Genomic DNA, 17,116 nt, shown 5'->3' on the forward strand with positions numbered 1-17,116 from the left:
ATTCTCATGCAGAATTTAAGAGTGAACCACTTGTCATTACAAAGACTCCTAACATGGTCCTAAAGTTTGTGAAGTTTCTCCAGCAGAAGAATAACCCTTGCCAGATTGGTGTCCAAGATTAAGCCCAGTTACTCCAGAGGATGCGTTGGGGTCAGACTGCACTTCTTGATATCCAGAATCCAACAAAAGTTTTGCAGGGCATGCAATGTCACCAGAATGTGGTCCTACAAAGTCTAATAAGAGTCTGTTTGCAAGATAAGATAATTGAAGTATCTCACAATTTGAACCCCCCTCCTTATGCACAGAAGAGCAAAAACAGGAGCCAAAACTTAAAAACTCGAGAAGCAGAGGCAAATTTGAAGAGAAGAGCCACAAATTGGTAATGGCCATGTCCAAGGTAAAACAGAAAAGTGTTAATGGCGCTGACAAATTGGGACATACTACTCATTTTGAATGTCAATTGAATCCAGGAAATCTCACTGGTGTAAGGAAGCAGTGAAAGAATGACTAGATTCCATTCTAATTTTTTTTACTTTACAAAAGCATCGATTACGTTAAGATCCAAGATGGGGCAAATGCCCACTTTTTTGGGGAATGGTAAAAGGCTTTTGAAATAAATAGGGTGTGGGTTTGGATTTCCTCTATTTGAATTATAACTATTTATTATCTTGTCTGTTCCTATAGTTAGGTAGTCTATCAAAACTCTAAAAATATTATTGGTGATGATATATTAAACATTTTAGCTATACAAATAAGCACAATGCTCAAAGAAGCAAAGGTCTTGTTTATTTACAAAGACAGTAGAACACTAACATAGAATAGTAATACAGAGCATATAGGACAAAAGAGCAGGGATGATACGTTAGGTAAGTCCTTCTTCAGGGTTCTGTATGTTGGCTTGGCTCCAGGAGAGAGAGGGGGGCCTTCATTATTGGCCCTCACATTTTAAAGCACTCACAGACACAACCCATACAAACACCCTTTTGCCTGCCTGTGTATAGTCCTCTGTCCAATGAGAAGCTATAAGGGGCTGTTCTTCCTAATCACCAAGAAGCATGTTATTACCCCGAACCTTCTCCAGGAAGTATGTTACTGTCTTCCACAAGGGGGCAGCATTACTCTGTGAACACCTGCCTCGACCCAGGTCAACATTCCAGTCCACATCTGGTTCCTTTGATGTCATTGCAAGTCAGGAAATCAGTAATTTTAATTCTCACCTCACCAGGAGGTCTGCGTGGATGCTCCTTTACCCCCCCATACATCACATCGGGGGGCCTATGCGAGAACATCCTTCAGGAGATGTATTCCCATTTGCAAGCCCTTGTTACAAACACCCTGCTGTGTAAACGGATTCACTTGATGCTTCAAGATGACCTCCAGCAGGTCATATGGCTCTGTGATAAGAAGAGAGTAAAGTTCATAAATGTCTGATATTAACCATGTTGCTCCTTCCATCAGGTTTAAATAGAAATCCTCAAACCTCTCCTTGCAGAGAACCTTGATGAAAATGCCTTGAGCTAGGAGGTCCCGAAGAAATAAGTTTGCCAGCTTTTGGAAATCTAGGGGAACATTTGAGGCAAAAAAGCTCTTTGATGGAAGGTCATTAAACTTTCAGCTGTTTGCTCAACAAAATACAGTAGTTGGTGATCAATCTCACACCTTTCCTAGGGCCATGGGATGCACCTCTATGCAGACAAAGGATTGTCAGAGACCTTGGCAGACTTGTTCTGCCAAGAACATTTGGATCCAATGGGAGCAGAGGCTTTGACTTGACTGGATCTCTTGCCAGAGTTCTGATGGGAACAAAAGAAATGTCTGTGAGAGATGAAGGCTTTTTTTGAAGACTAATCTGTAGACAAGCACTTGTACCACAATGTTCTATGTAAAGCCACCACTGATGCAGATAAGATAAACACTAAATTACTGGAGTCCAGTAAGGCTTCACACAAAAATTTTAGAGCCCGAACTATTTGGTCTGCCAATGCCATCAAAACCTGAGATTGCCTGTTCTGATGCAAGGTCCTGACATATTAGTCTAGCCCACTCAGTCATGATCTGAGAGAATACAACTGAATAGAGATGGCCTTGCAGTTCGCCCGGCTGTCGGTTCGCGACAAATTTTGCGTGTTCGCGATTCGCCAAACCGGCGGACTTCTGGTGCTGTTCGCCCAGCTGACATATGCATTTACATTGTGAAAGAACTTTGACCCATGATGACACATCCATCATGGGGTACAGGACAGCCAATTGAGACATTTCAGCACATGGACAATTGGACATTCCCCCTACCTTATAAATAGACCTGATCTGGCGGCCATTTTACATTCTGTCTTATGTCAGTGTAGAGACAGGACGCTGTGTGGAGCAGGGAGAGACTGTAGTGACACAAATCACTAGCTATCAGGTCCTCAAAAGTCCTTTTAAGGACTGGTATAGGTGTACAGTATATAGGGTTCTTGTGCACTGCTGTGCTGGTGATTGCTGAGTGCACTGCTGACTGATTCTGCAGCTGTCTTTTGTCAGTATAGGGACAGGATGCTGTGTGGAGCAGGGACAGTCAGTTTAATCACTAGCTATTACTATTAGGTCCACAAAGGTCCTTTTAAGGACTGGTATAGGTGTACAGTATATAGGGTTGTACACAGATAATCTACTTTATTTCAAATATAGAAAGAATATTATACTTGACTGCTGCCCGATTCTGCAGCTGTCTTTTATCAGTGTAGGGACTGAGGGACAGTCTCTATCATGGTGCTTGTGCTCTCTATAATGTTGCTGGTGTCAGTGCTCTCTATCACGGTACTGGTGTCAGTGCTCTTTATCACGGTGCTGGTGTCAGTGCTCTCTATCACGGTGCTGGTGTGGTGTCAGTGCTCTCTATCTCGGTGCTGGTGTCAGTGCTCTCTATCACGGTTCGGGTGATCATCTCCATCTTCATAGCCTGCCCTGACCTTTCCTCTCCTCCATGGCCTTCATGTGCTCCTGAATTGTCAAAATTTCACAGATAAAAAAAGAATGCTTGTCGTTGTCGATCCCAGATTCACTTAATACTTTTGTTATGCCAATGTCCATGTGGTGTGTGCACATCTAGTAAGTATTTTGTGGCTGAAAATATGACCTGTAGGTTTTTAAGGTTCGCCTGCCATTAAAGTCAATGGGGCTTGAGCGAACTTTGCGGTTCATGAACTTTTGGCCGCGTTCGCGAAACGTCCCGTCGGAAGTTCGTCCATCACTACAACTGAAGCTATATTAGGCCTTATCAAATTTCCAGCAATGGTGTAAAACATGGAGCTTTCTCCACAAGAATCAATTGTCTGATTCAGATGTGAAATTGGCTGGTCCAAAACAAGTTGAGCACTTTTTTTCTCAGCAAAAAGGTTCACAAACTGTCTGAATCAGGGATGAAACTAATTGCTTAACATAAGAATTTAAATGGAATCAAAATCCTCTTTCTCTGCAATACAACATGAGAGCTGTTATCTTAGTCCCCAGGAATTCCAAGACCTGGCGCATCCAGAACTTCATCATCACACATGAATTGCTTTACAGATTAAAAAACCATCCATACCTGTACTTGGGAGACCAGAGTTAGTTGGGGGTGGGGGGGGGGGGCAAAAGCTCCAGGCAGGGTATTAGATATTGAAATACTAAATATGTCACTGCGCAGCAAAAGACTCAAAGTGAAGCCACCCCACTGTTATGTTAATCACACATCACATGGAAAAAAAGAAAAAAAAAGAATGTGCAATGCTCCAGGACAGAAATTACCCACTCTCTTAAATACATATCACTGGGCATCCACCATTTCTTTAGTGATCTTCTGTAGAAGCTTCTAAGGAAATCCATCAGGATGCAACATGTAAAACGGGGGAACCTACTGATGTCATCATGCTTGGGGCAGAGCTGGCTATGCTCAGTCCAAGGATCATTACAGAAATAGTGGATGCCGACTGATCTATACTGTTTACATTGCAGCGTTTTTATCTTAGCTTACAACATGTGAGTGCATTCTTTTCTCTTATTAATAAACACTCTGAAGACAGAGAGCATAAGATGGTTTTCCTTTTTCTGTTTATGAGTTCATGCAGCTTGAACCCATGATCTAGGAATCCAAGTCCCTGCACAATCCGTCATATGAGTCCCAGTGCACAAGTACTAAAGCCTGCCACTGTCCAAGGGATAACAGCACTTTTATGGTCAGAATCAAGAGACACAACTACACATGTTGGCTGGGTTGCTGAGATTCCAAACATTAAATCCAGCCTGTCTGCCAGCCAGCTGCTTCATATGGAACAGTCTTAGAATAGAACCTCAGAAGCTGAATAAAGCAAGTCCCTGTTCCTCAGTTCTAGGTGGAAAACTGACAGGAGATGTATTCCCAATTGCGACCCCTTGTTACAAACACCCTGCCGTGTAAACAAATTCGCTTGATGCTTCAAGATGACCTCCAGCAGGTCATATGGCTCTGTGATAGCAAGAGAGTAAAATTCATAAATGTCTGATATTAACCATGTTGCTCCTTTAATCAGGTTTAAATAGAAACCCTTGAACCTCTCCTTGCAGAGAACCTTGATAAAAATGCCTTGAGCTAGGAGATCCTGAAGAAATAAGTTTGCCAGCTTTTGGAAATCTAGGGGAACATTTGAGGCATCCTATTCTGGAAATAGACAGCATAGCTACTGGTACAGATTGATCTACAAACAAATTTGTTTTTCTCAGTGAACATAAGATACATTCTAATTTAATGAGAGCTGTAGAATAATTTAGGTGACCGTCATCTAAACCCCTCTTGATCAACAAGCAGCTAGTGGGTCACATGTGGCCCTTCATTGCTTAGTGTGCACGTGCTGTCCATGCAGATCTCAATTCAGGTCTGGAGCACAATGGGCCACATACACAGTCCCAGTGATGCAGAAGGTCTTTAGAGGCTGTTGTTTATTGCCATGGTCCAGCACTAATCTCAGTAACTCTTGGTGAGGCTACAGAATCCACAAAAAGATTCTCCATTGAAGCACAGTGCAACAAAATGTTTTAGCATAGTGCTTAAAGGGGACATACTATAAGATCTGTCATGACATCATAGTAATGTGCTATGAATCCAGCTTTAATATTTAAACAGGGCACAGCTTCCTCCAGCTAAAAATAACTACAATAGTGGTCATTTTGCTTGGTGATAAAAGTAGCTTAGCGTAGTTGATCTAGGCCTGCAGAGGTGAATAGGAGCTGAATTGGGCTTTCCCTGACCAGAACCTCCCTGTAAAAAAGACAAAACAAATTGTATCTCAAGCTGAAACCTTTTTTTTAAATTTGTATTTCTCTCCAAGTTATTTACTCCTGCATACTACCATGGTGACAATGCTATCAGCAGACAAGAAATGAGATAAAATCTCTAACAGCAACATAGACAGGAATACATTTTTTTAATAGAGTAAAGAAAGGCTATGTCCCCTGTCAGCTTTTTATTTTGCTTTCTGTCTCTCTGCTGAAGATTTTTCTTTATTCCCCGTACATTGTTATTGTGGTAGTAAGTGATTGGAACCCTCCAATGCTTAGTGCGCACAAGGAGAAAATCTGATGAAAAATACTGCTTTCGAAGCGATCATATGATAATCTCATCTTTAGTACACAGCTTTCGAGAGCCGATTATGACAGTTCATGTGAAATTATCCAAAGGGACAGCACAAAAACTTTTCTCATATGATCCTAGAATGAACATTTTTAGTTTAATAAGTACAGTATTCATCTGAAAAAAATTGCGTGACCAAGACTGCGCATTCTCTGGAAATAAAGCATACATTACAATACAAAACATGACATCACTTCCGAAGTTGTATTCTGTCAAACAAGAATTTTCATAACTTTAGTAAACTCTTCACTTTCGATACGAGACTTGCATGCAAAAATAAAAAACGGACGATCATTTGTCTGATTTTCTTATCGTGTGTACGAGGATTAACAGAGCCAGAATAGCTAAGTATTGTGATATAACGTGATAAAAACACCAGTGTACAGTGTCAAACTGTTCATTAAAATAAAAACTGGAAATTCTTTCTTCAAATACAATGTGCATATCATATGCAATCTGCACCAAATATTCATGGATAAGTGTTCAATATTTTCAAATATAAAACAAAACAAATGTCCAAACTTTCCACCACTGTAAACCATGACTTGCAAAAATTCTCCTCCGTGATCACTGCATTTAACTCATGTGTTCATCTGTATTTGCAATATATGCCCTCACCCAACTCAGGTTTTGACCCATGTATTTTAAAGGTCAATAAATGTGGCCTTTAGGCAATGAATCCCTTTAAAATAAATAAGATAAGTGCAGCGCTCAAGGGCACCTATATAAAATAAGTGTATGTGTACAAAAAATGAGAAATAATAAACAATGGTCCACTGGAGTCCAAGGGGGATGTTAACGGTCATAAAACCAGTCCACCTGAACTTCAAAATGGTATGTTTCCCATCATGGATGGCATTCATGAAATTGTAACTCCCAGCTGTCTCAGGCCTCAGAAACTCTTGGAATCAGATTATAAAGTAATTATTGAAGATGGATACTCTTACTGGATAGGTTGGACACATCCACTGTATAGTAGTGTGTTAGAAAAGCTTGTGGGGGGCTCCAATCGCACAAACCCATGTGTAGCCAGCCGGATGGTAATTCACCTCAGAGTCCCTCGTCTTGAATCCCTTGTGGTCTCCAATTGAGGGGGGTAGATAAGCCTTCCGAGCCGTGGACAGCTGTGAAACTTGGCACCAGATATCTCTTCTGCTGGGAGTCCACCCAGTACACCGCCAGATCCCTCTGCTTGATCACTCTGCACTTAGTGACCTGCAGGTTGTCTCCAGCCTGAGCAAGCCCCAGACCTTACACAACCTGTCTCCATGTGTTCATCTCTAGAGTGATGAAGTGATCAAGCAGAGGGAGTGATCAAGCAGAGGGATCTGGCGGTGTACTGGGTGGACTCCCAGCTGAAAAGATATCTGGTGCCAAGTTTCACAGCTGTCCACGGCTCGGAAGGCTTATCTACCCCCCATCCGGCTGGCTACACCTGGGTTTGTGCTATTGGAGCCCCCCACAAGCTTTTCTGACACACTACTATACGGTGGATGTGTCCAACCTATCTGGTAAGAGTATCCATCTTTAATAATTACTTTATAATCTGATTCCAAGAGTTTCTGAGGCCTGAGACGGCTGGGAGTTCCAATTTCATGAATGCCATCTGATAATTTCATAAGTTCCATGATGGACTGGTTTTATGACTGTTAACATCCCCTTTGGACTCCAGTGGACCATTGTTTATTATTTCTCCTTTTTTATACATACACTTATTTTATATAGGTGCCCTTGAGCGCTGCACTTATCTTATTTATTTTGCTTTAAACTTGGTTTGTTTGTGGGCTAGCAGCTTGGCTGTGTTTATTCACAGGTGTTTTTTTTGTTTATGTCTTTTTTGCTTTCATGCAAATCTACCATTCACTATTTGCTAGATATATTTTTGTATTAACGCTGTGTTTTCCCCTTTGTATAAAAATTAATCCCTTTGCTTTCCTCTTCAATAGTCATCTGGTTGGGGGCAGTGCAGCTCCAGATAAAAGACAATCTCCTCATAATGCTTTCCATTTAAAATCAAACATTTATTAAATGAACACTCACATTTATAAGTGTACAGAATGGTGCATGAGTAGAAGTTTACTTATGAATACTATCCCTGTTGTCCTAGGCCCCGTTATTTCTTGTGTATCTGATAACTTCCTGGTTAATGTGATAATGTTGATAAATAGTAACTGTATCAACACAGAGTGGTACTGTGGATACAATAGAGGTAAACAGTGCCGCGTTCCGTTTAATTATGAGGAGATTCAATAAATGTATTAAGTTGTTAACTGCAGTCGGGAAGAAAAAGGGGGGAGGGGTGAGGGGGAAAGAAAGGGTGGGGAGGGGAAGGAAAAGGGAGAAGGAAAACGGAAGGGAAAGAGAGGTAAGGGAAGAATGGAGGAGGGAAGAGGGAAAAGATGGAAAGGGATGGGGATGGAATAAGGAAGGGCCAGTGAACTATGGGGAAGGAGGGAAAGGAAGGGGAGGGGGGAGAGAGACAAGGGAATAACTGGGGGAAAAAAGGGGGGAGTTATATCATTGTACATTAAATTAAGCTGTAGAAAAGTCATGTATATAAAACTAGAGCATATATAATCACTCATTAGATACACAGACTAGGACTTACTCTATAATGTGGAATATAAAGGATATAATCTCACAGCTAAAAACAGGCCAAGATAGGCAGAATACAGGGCAGCTGCTGGGGGGGGGGGGGGGGGGTTGGGTAGTCCCGTCAAGAGTTCTAGTTTAGGTATAAGAATCTATAACAGACAAAAACAAATACATAGAAGATAAAGGGAAATTTTGTCCATATCTAACACCGTTCACAAGCAAAGAAATATATCCAAAGCCTTTGTATAGCTAAACTCACCAGTTTGGTAGATATCTATCAGTGCAAAGTGGTGGAGAGAGGAAATATTTTTCTTGTGGAGATTTATGTCAAAACACAGACGGCATAACAGACATATCCCAGATAGAAATGGCCACTAGCAGCATCCTCACTGAGGAATCATAGTCAACACTAGTTTGTAAAGGGTCGATAACATCAGCCTTCCCACTAGACTCAAAACGCCAAGTAAACTAATAAATGTTCTGGAAAGACAAAGAATAGCAGGGGGAGGTGGAAAGGGGGGAAATTGACTATTGTTCAAAGTAGTAAAGATGAAGTAACAAAAGTAAGCATTAGCTTGCTTAAAGATCACAGTACCTTGACACAGGGAGCCCCTCATGTGTAACAGCCCCTGCAATACCACGCCGAATGCATGTGGCTGAATGTGACGCTGAATCAGCATGCATACGTTTGCACACCCTGTCCATGGTCAACCAATCGGTAATTGCCAAGGTGACGTCATTTTGACCGGACGCAAATCGTCACTACGCATGTGCCCGAGGCGGCCCCTCACCTGTGCACCAGCAAGGGGTGATGACACTGGGCAGAATGAGGTAGGGAGCAGGTAGTGACGTCTGAGGTTCAAATAGCAGAAAGCCGTCCTCCAGCTGGTCTTCCCCGTGCCACACCGCACAATGAAAAATGCAGGATGTGTTGCTGGGCGACTGCATAGTGCCGGGATAAAGCCAGTACTTGCTACGGGGGCACCCGGAAGATAGTCACCAAGGGGAAGAGAAACAGAAGGCCAAATCAAACAAAATATATAACAGCATAATAATGCAGTAACCATTATTCAAGCATCAAAACATGACAAAAACATAGCAAGAAAAGGGGGATATCCAGTATAAAGGTAATAGTCTGAATGTCAAAAGACATTCTCTAGTACAATCAGTTAACATAATAGAAAGAAAAAAGGGGGACATTTCAATAATAAATAGCATGATATACAGACAATAGATATTGCCAGCTTTGAGTATTAAAGTAAGGACAGGAAATATGCCAGATGATTAAGATGGAGAAAAAAACAGCTAACTATAATTATGGTTGACAGGAACCGAATCTAATTTCCCAAAAATCTAAAAAAAATGTTTTAAATAAAATAAAATAGTAATAAGTTAACCCCAATAGGCTACACAACAAGTAAAATGGGGAAATTGTCCAAAATAGATGAGGGAGGTGATAATGGGGATATGGGTATTTCATAAAAAAAGGTTTATATGTTTGGGCCTCATTGATGTCAGGGGCATGAATAGTATTGAGGCGCTCAATTACAGAGAATGTGTTTATCCCACTCCTCTAGGGTCTTTGGGGATCACAGCCAGTGCAATAAACAAAATCAGAGATACATCAAATGTGTGATACAAGTCCAGGTGTCTACTCACGGCGGTCAAAATTTTACCATTAGCCGAGTAGTGCGCATGATCCTTTATTCTGTAACGGAAATACCTGGCCGTTTTTCCCCACATAAAAGATGCCACATCTACAGGACATGAGATATACAATACCCTGGGTGTCACAATCCGCATGGAAATTTGAAGTGAACATTTCTCCATTGGAGAGCAAACATCTGGTGCCTGCAGCAATCCATGGGCAAAAAGCACATTTGCCACAATTGGTAATGCTGTGTTGAGGATTTCTAGAATTGGAATTAACAGAGTAGTGACTGGACACCAATTTGTCTGTGTATCTAATGAGATATTGTACATACTCTAGTTGTATATACATGACTTCTCTACAGCTTAATTTAATGTACAATGATATAACTGGCCCCCTACCCCCTCCCCATTATCCCCTTGTCTCTCTCTCTCCCCCTTCCCTTCCTTTCCCTCCTTCCCCATAGTTCACTGGCCGTTACTTATTCAATTTTCTCCCCCCCAATCCCTTTCCCCCTTTTCCCTCTTCCCTCCCCCATTCTTCCCTTTCCTCTCTTTTCCTTCCCTACCCCCCCACCCTTTCTTTTTATTTATTCCTATTTTCTATGTTTATAAATAAAAGTATATTTTTGTATAATTTGTCTGGTCATGCTTAAAAAGTCCAAGCCCTTCTTTCTTCTTTGAATCTCTTCATAATTAAATGGGACGAGGCACTGTTACCTATATTGTATCCACAGTACCACTCTGTGTTGATACATATACTATTTATCAATTGAATTTGGGGGGGAGTACCCGTCTTCTTTTTTCTTTAAGTGGCTTTTACTATTTAAAAAAAAATAAGTATTATTTGGTATTACTAATTATCCAATATTCTAGTAACTTAGCCCCAATACCTCCTTGTTGTTAAGCATGAACTTTGTAGGCTCAACTTGGATGTGCTATATAACTGAAATTCAGACTAACTGCAATGTTGATACAGAACAAGAGATAGGCATCAATCAATATATGGCAAAATATATGGAAAAAATGAAACATTTACTTAAAAAGAAATCTAAACTTCACTTGCTTAAAGAATTCATACAGAAATATGTTTGCAACAACATTAGCCCTCCGGAACTGAGAGTACAGGTATATCCTTCTTTCCAGAATGCCTCCTCTGAATTTAGAGTAGCTTGGGAAAGTGTGCTAACACAATGTATGACACATTTTCTGTCAGTGAGCCAATATCTGACACAATGGGTCTACTGTGGAGGTAGTGACGGGTGCTTGTGTACTTTTGGCGCCAGATTTTTGTTTCCCAATGGAGAAATGTTCACTCTAAATTGCCATGCGGATTGTATATCTCATGTCCTGTAGATGCTGTGCATTTTATGTGGGGAAAACAGCTAGGCATTTCCGTTCTAGAATAAAGGATCATGTGTACTACTCAGCTAATGGTAAAATGTCGACTGCCATGAGTAGACACCTGGACTTGTATCACAAATTTGACATATCTCTAGTTTTGTTTCTTGCACTGGCTGTAATCCCCAAAGACCCTAGAGGTGGGGAGTGGGATAAACCAATTCTCCATAAGGAGACTATCTGGATTGAGCGCCTCAACTCTATCCATGCCCCTGGCATCAATAAGGCCCAAACATATAAACCTTTTTTATGAAATACTCACATCCCCATTATCACCTCCCTCATCTACTTTGGACAATCTCCCCGTTTTACCTGTCGTGTGGCCTATTGGGGTGAACTCATTACTATTTTATTTCTAATCAATTTTTTTTGATTTCTGGGAAATCTGATTCGGTTTTTGTCAACCATAATTATAGTTAGCTGTTTTTTTCTCCATCCTAACCATTATACTGTGATCTGGCATATTTCCTGTCCTTACTTTAATCCTCAAAGCTGGCAATATCTATTGTCTGTATATCATGCTCTTTATTGTTAAATTTTCACCCTTTTTTCTTTTTATTATGTTAACTGATTGTACTAGAGAATATCTTTTGACATTCAGACTATTACCTTTATATTGGATATCCCCCTTTTTTGCTATGTTTTTGTCATGTTTTCATGCTTGAACAATAATTACTGCATTATTCTGCTGTTATATATTTTGTTTGATTTGGCCTTCCGTTTCTTTTCTCTTTGGAGACTGTCTTCTGGGTGCATCCACGACAGGTACTGGCTTTATCCCAGCACTATGCAGCCGACCAGCGGCATTTTTCATTGTGCGGTGTGTGTCACGGGGTGGACCCTGGTAGTGGCCGTTTCTATCTGGGATATGTCTGTTATGCCGTCTGTGCTTTGACATAAATATCTCCACAAGAAAACCTCCTCCTCTCTCCACCACTTTGTACTGATACATATCTACCGAACTGGAGAGTTTTGCTATACAAAAGCTTTGGATATATTTCCTTGCTTGTGAATGGTGTTAGATATGGACAAAATTTCCATATATTTTATGTGTTTACTGTGCTTACAACATTATCAGTTTTGTGGATAGTAGCAGTGCGGCACTTAATTGCTAATGCTCTAACTTAGGGGTGTCCAAACTTTTTTCAAAGAGGGCCAGATTTGATGAAGTGAACATGCGTGAGGGCCGACCATTTTGCCTGACATTCTTTGAACATTGAAAATTCTGTCTAAGTGGGTTTGTCCAAACACTAATACGCTGCACAAGAAGAATTATCTTGCCTTTGTGGCTGTGTGTGGTGAAGAGATGAGCTTGGGCATGTTATTTGGATATACTGTATTTATCGGCGTATATCAATTTAAGAGGGAAGTTTCAGGAAAAAATCTTAAATTTTAAATAAAGAAATGTGAAGCAAAATAAGGGTCAGTGCTCATCAATTCAGCCAAATCAGTGCCCATCTGCAGCCTCACCATTGCCATGAATGCACCCCCACCACAGTCATGAATGCAGCCCCACCACTGCCATGAATGCAGCACCCACATTGACATAAATGCAGCCCCACCACTGATATGAATGCAGTCCCACCACTGCCATGAATGTAGCACCCACATTGACATGAATGCAGCCTCACGACTGCCATAAATGCAGACTCACGATTGCCATGAATGCAGCCTCACCATTGCCATGAATGCAGCCCCATCACTGCCATGAATGCCGCACCCCCATTGACATGAATACAGCACCCCCATTAACATGAATGCAGACTCACCGTTGCCATGAATGCAGCACTCCCATTGCCATGAATGCAACACCCCTGTTGCCATGAATGCAGCACCCCCATTGACATAAATGCAGCACCCACATTGCCATAAATGCAGCACCCACATTGCCATGAATGCAGCACCCCCATTGCCATGAATGCAGCATCACCATTGCCATTAATGCAGCACCCCCATTGACATGAATGCAGACTCACCGTTGCCATGAATGCAGCACCCCGTTGCCATGTATGTAGCACCCCCATTGATATTAATGCAGCACCTACATTTCCATGAATGCAGCACCCACATTGCCATTAATGCAGCACCCACATTGCCATTAATGCAGCACCACCATTGCCATGAATGCAGCACCCCCATTGACATGAATGCAAACTCACCATTGCCATGAATGCAGCACCCCATTGCCATGAATGTAGCACCCCCATAGACATAAATGCAGCACCCACATTTCCACGAATGCAGCACCCACATTGCCATTAATGCAGCACCCCCATTGACATGAATGCAGCACCTGCATTGCCTTGAGTGCAGCAGCCCCATGAATGCAGCACCCCCATTGCCATCAGTGCAGTCTGATACATGCCCATCTGCAGCCTCGAAGGAGACAGGGAGGCAGGACGAGTGCCACAGATTACATACAGGAGAAACTCCTGTTTTCTTGGTGGCCTTTTTAATACAAAGTCCCACCCCCTATGATGGACAGAACAGTTGTCCAATGGCAGCCCAGGAGACGGGACTTCCTTTTACAGTTGCCGCCGTGTAAACAGGAAATTCTCCTGTATGTACAGCACTTGTCCTGCCCCCTCCCAGTCCCCTCCAAGGCAGCCAGCATACATATCTTTTGTGGCCCCCCTGTGCTCGGGGATTCGTTTCTAGGCCACAAAAGATATACGTGTCCAAATTACCAGGCAGGCCATTCAAAAGTGGTATGCAGGCTGCAATTGGCCTGTGGGCTGAACTTTGGTCATGCCTGCTATAACAATAACTCATCATCTGAACACACCAATATAGTTACATACCATGACGCTACAATGAGATTTTGAAACTGGGTAGCAGTTTTGTTTCCAAAGGTTTTCACAATGTTTACTATAGGATGTAAACCCCACTAGCAGCCCTCATATTCAACTGAGTTTAGAAGTTGACTACTTCAGTAGCCCTTTAACATATTTTATTTCCTAGTTAATCACCTACTCTTTATTATGTATGTGGGTTTCTTTATTCCTTATTATGTATACCTGTAGCACATTCTATGTGATGGTTATGTCCTAATGCCAGGCCACATAACCAAAAAGACTATGTGAAGTCATCCGGAGCTCTTTTACACTGAGAAAATCTGCTTTGATGGGATTGCAGCAACTGAAGCACCAACACCAGCAAGCACCAGCAATAAGCACCAACTTATACGTGGTTAGGCACTTGTAGTAAGTGCAGACAGCGTCCGAGTGCCTGATGGTCGAGCTACAGCTAAAAAAACAAGAAGTGAAGTATGTCTAATAAGAAAGACTGCCTGTGTAATTTTGTGTTCAACTCTCCTGCCTTAATGCATAATCTACTAATTGTTCTGTAGAGTCTTATTAAAGGCTGTATGATAATCATTCAGGAGCACATTATCCACCCAATGAATACTATGTCGTTTCCATGGACCTCATGCAAACTGAAGTTATTTCCTATTAAGTACAAAGCAGATTCAAACTTGGACTTAAAAAACATATTTCCTAGAAAGTGTGTAAATGAAAAGCAAGTTAAATTTACTTTGCTTATTGTTTGAAGTGTAGTATTAACAGCATACAAAACGTATCCAAAATGTGTAAAAAGCTTCCCTAAAAGAAGTAGAAAGGGAATGCAATTTCCTAATTAAACATCTTCCTGAGTTGCTACAGGACTTTCAGCCTGTCCTAATCTTACTGGAGTTTTGCCCTAAGGAGTCATTCATCAGTATATTTCCATAAAAATGATATCACCCTGTTCACTCTCAAAGTTGATAATCTACAGTGAACAAGAGAAAAGTGGTTTTACAGGGCAAGAGGAAAACATCCATTACATGTGATGGGTGTTATGGCAAGTATCCCAGAATCCTGTGCCAGAATCCTGTACTACAGAACAATTCTCTAAGCTGTTGTTATTCACATTATCAGAAAGAGCGAACAAGATTGGCACTAACAATCTTGTGCTGAATAAAAAAGACAAGGCGGTATAATAATAAATGCTACAGTGATGCGTACAAAAAATAAATACAATTGCTTTTAGGTATATGGCAAGGCCAACGTATTATTAAATAGTATATGTCTCCCTTTTGATTAAAGTGTTTTTAGAAATGATTAATTATCTATAAGCATTTAATTGTACTTTTTTATTCTTTTTAGAGTCCACAGAATTTTTAGCAATTTTTATTTGATTAACAATTTGGTTTGAATGAAAATGAATAAAATAGGAGTTCGTTAATTTTCATTATTGTAATTTACATTTTAAGAGTAAAAAGAACAAATGTGCAGTAATGCACATTAATCAGTCAAAATGAACTTTTATTTAGTTACCTAAAAAGATCCTAAGGAAATGAGGACCAGCAAAACGTGGGTGCTGAATATTGGGCATGGCTTATTAGAGTCTGAGCCTGGTGGCAGAATACACCACATGTATGCCGCATTCATTGTACTTACAAAATACTTCCCCTCTCATAGAATTAGTGTTCAGTAAAGATAATAGGGCGCACTTGTTTGTTTTTTCTTTGCCAGACTTTAATTAGAGAAGAATCATTATTCTTAAAACCAAGGTGCTTACTCAGGAACAAAGTCTTTGTCACAGACATTGTTGCAGAACACGTAGGGAAACTAAGCTTTTGAACACTTGTAGGATACCTGGATCTTTCAGCCTGCTTGGCAATATCCACAAGACCGGATTCTCTCTTTTGCTTTAGCCCTTCCAGGCTCTTATTAAGAAAACCAACCCGTACGTGGTGTTCTTCTAAAGAGTCCTCCCCTGGAATGCTTGAAGTACTCTGGGTCTCTCCCAAACTGGAGATAGCACCCAACCACCTCAGAATCCTCCTTTAGTTTCCCTGCCTTGGGCTAGCCAGCCCCGAGACATTAAAGTCGGGTGGATCCGCACCCCAGACCATAGCCTTCCTGGAGGCTGGTCAGAGGGACCAGGACCGTGTAATCAGCACTTCATACTGGACCGGAACCCCAAACCACGTGACGTCTGCATCTTAAATACCCTCTCCCAGAGGGCACAGCGAGAGGGCTACTCCCACTGACCTGGCTATGAAAGAAGAGTAATTTAAGCACCTGACCAGACCATAGTTCCACGCCTGCCAGAAGAGACAGTGCCCCTTGTGGCCAAGCTGAACATTTCACAGTCCAGTCAGACTGATGCTGAAGTCCAATTTAGACAATTATACCTAAACCAAACTGCAGTTTAAGCAACTTTTAATTTTAGAAAATCCGCATAGAGTGTGCTCTTCAGGAGCTGCCGCTACACAGTTTTATATAAACTGCAACTTTTATCAGTTTTTATCTTTCAAAAAGTGTTTCCTAGAGCTAAACCTTTCATCCAATTTCTAAATTGCTACATTTGCAAGTTTCAAAAGCCAGTATAAAGGAATAGTAATGGAAAAAAAGCACTTGTGGGTTTAACTAATCATTTTTGTTGAGCAATTCTCCTTTAAGAGGGTGTGGCAGGGGGTATGTCCTATGCCTACATACTTTTGCTAATAAGTGTCACTCATTCCCATCTCAAAAAGTTGGGAGGTATGATATTGAATGGATTTTATATGATTGTGCTTTATTATTTTTTTGTACTTTATATTTGCACTGAGCACTTTATACCATGTTGCTAAGTCATATCATTACATTGTATATGTTGATATAGGTTAGCTAGATACTATATCAGTTTGAGTAATAGGAGCAACGTTGAGTTTATTTATTTTTATTTTTTTGCATTTATTGGGATTTTTCACCTTTCACTATAGCAGCAGCCCTATTATATTATCACAAACTTTATTTCCATAGTGTGGGTACTTTCTCTCTTTTAAAAAAAATAAAATAAAAAATAAATTGTATAGAA

This window comes from Lithobates pipiens, unplaced genomic scaffold (assembly GCF_037356315.1).
Source record: "Lithobates pipiens isolate NorthernLeopardFrog02 unplaced genomic scaffold, aLitPip1_a1.2 Scaffold_3, whole genome shotgun sequence".
Taxonomy (NCBI): Eukaryota; Metazoa; Chordata; class Amphibia; order Anura; family Ranidae; genus Lithobates; species Lithobates pipiens.